Genomic DNA, 2,711 nt, shown 5'->3' with positions numbered 1-2,711 from the left:
GTCCAGGACGGCTGCCCCCTTAACTAGTGAGCGCCCGGGGCTCGCCGTTCGCGAGCAGATGTGTAAGGACCCCTGACGAGGCAGTCAACACGGCATTTCCATATAACGTGGAGCCGGGCGACACCAGCGTGCGCCAGAGCCAGCCTTTCGCCACGGCCCAATCCCTGGTTCCGTTTGATTCTTTTCATTCTTCACGAGGTTGCCTGGATCGACTGGAGCGGACTCGGGGCCACCCGCCTTTCTGCTTTCTCCTTTCTTTCCTCTCTGATTAGTAGTCCAGGTGGTTGTGTTTTGATCACGGGAAGATGCTATATGCGAGGGTCATGGTAGCCCCAGAGGGAAATGCGCAAAGGCCCAGAGCGTCGCGGTTCCTTCCACACCCGCTTTCCCTGGGTCTCCGGGAGAAAGTTGCAGTTGTATTCATTGAAGACGGGAGCAGGTAGTAGATGGCGTTGGCACCGAGACTTTCTCCCCTCAGTCCTGGAGCAGAGCAGCCGTAAGGAGAGTCATCACTGTCCCCTATCCTTTTCATTCCCTCTCTACAGGGTCTGTAAAACCCCAGTTCTTCAGAAATCCACTCACTTGGTGGCAGAGAAGGAGAGCTGAGGGGAGGAGACAGACGCAACAGAGCAAAAACTAGCTCTGGGCTAATGAATCTGCACTGCAATTTGTCTGTTTCAAGGTTATTTCCTGCACGTTTAAACCACTTTCTCCTGGCACAAACTTCCACTTCATTCTTGTCCTTACCCTGGGGAATCTTTTGTGCTTCTTTCTTCTCTTCTAGGCTATCTTTTCTTAATGGTTTTCTAAGCAGACCACTCTGGGCCTCTTTAATAGAAAATTACTGATAATCTTATGCACGTAGGCAGACTTTATTTTAGTAATAGTCCAGAGAATTTTCTCATATGTCTCTGAGGTTGTAAGGAGCATTACTGTTCCTTTTATTGACTTCAGTCCTGAGAAAGCCTTTTTGATATTCCCCTGCCATTCAGACAAGCAGTTTCAGAATAATAGAGTTCTCACATATGCACATGGGCAGGCTATTTACAGTTACATAGTCAGAAACATTGCTTTTCTTTAATATCCTTATTCGTGTAGAACCTGTTCACTATGACTATAGCAGCAGCCTGAACTCATTATATTATTACTGAGAACATTTAATAGTGTTTCTTCATCTGTCTTTACCTCATTTCGGACGGTGTCATCTTTTTGTGTAGTCATTTAATGGGGGCTATAAACAACTACAAGGCACAGAGCTGAGGGGCTATTCAAAGGCAGAAATAATGACACATTCATGCTGAAAAAAAAAAGACACAGTTTACTGAGAAGAGTGGTGTATCCCTCGCTATAGGGGACACACACAAAAGCCATAACATATACAGATGAGATGAGGAACATGCTATTTTATTTTGGTCCAGTAGAAACTTGTAACGGAGAAGGCAATGGCACCCCACTCCAGCACTCTTGCCTGGAAAATTCCATGGACGGAGGAGCCTGGTAGGCCACAGTCCATGGGGTCGCTAAAAGTCAGACACGACGGAGCGACTTCACTTTCACTTTTCACTTTTATGCACTGGAGAAGGAAATGGCAACCCACTCCAGTGTTCTTGCCTGGAGAATCCCAGGGACGGGGGAGCCTGGTGGGCTGCCGTCTATGGGGTTGCACAGAGTCGGACACTACTGAAGCGACTTAGCAGCAGCAGCAGCAGCAGAAACTTGTAAAATGGGCATGCATTCATTTTAATCAGCCTTGTAAGCAAGTCTAATATCTTTATCAGCCTTCAGAAAAGCACTTAGCAGCCTGCCTTTCTGCACAAGACCACACTGATAGTAAGATGAAAAAGAGCAGACTTTTTGTCAGCATAACATTTTCAAGTAGGTGAATAGCTATTTCAAAGGATACCCTGAATGCACACAAGCACACAAAATCAGGAGCAATACAGAACTTTCTGTGAGGGTTGTTGCATAGATAATTACAGAAGGGAGTTTTAAGTGTGTGGAAGATATAAATGTACCAATTTGTTGGAAAGCTGTTTCATACTGATTTTTCTAAAAGTTTCTGTGTTACAGGGAAAATTCCTGATGTAATTGAATATCAAAGACATGCATATTAATGTATGTGTGTGAATTAGTAAAAATGACATTCTTGATTCTTTGCTGTAGTGGCATTGTAAATGCATCTCTGTGTTTGTCTGCTGAACTCAGTTGATGAGTTTATGTCACCAAAGGGCTTAGAGATCCCTGATTGCAATGCTGGTGGGGCAATAGAGAAAATTTTGTTAAATTTTGCTTGGGCTTTTGAAATTTCAAGCTAAATTTAGGAGAAAGTCAGAAGCTTCACATAGGATGAAGTTTTGAAATGTGAAGACATTACCAAGACAATGCAAATGTTGCCCAGTTACTGAGAGTACACAGTTTGCCTGAGAATGCTGCTTTTCCACCTTTACACAACAATCCAGGGCTGGAAAGCTTTTAAAAATTTTACAAAATAAGACCAAGTAGAGACCTCATGCAGAGTCAGTAAATCTAAGACCAGTGTGAGGTGTTTTCTGAAAATAGTGTCCCTTTAAACCAAAGGTTTCAAAGAAGTGTTCAGACGGAGACAGACAAATTCCTAAATAAAGAAATGAGACGCAGAGGACATGTCGTTAATACCGGTAATTATAGTTTTAAGGATATTGTATACGTTGGTTCTCTGATGCTATTGAAAG

This window comes from Bison bison, unplaced genomic scaffold (genome assembly GCF_000754665.1).
Source record: "Bison bison bison isolate TAMUID 2011002044 unplaced genomic scaffold, Bison_UMD1.0 scf7180017851251, whole genome shotgun sequence".
NCBI lineage: Eukaryota > Metazoa > Chordata > Mammalia > Artiodactyla > Bovidae > Bison > Bison bison.
Note: the sequence above shows the minus strand (reverse complement) of the source record.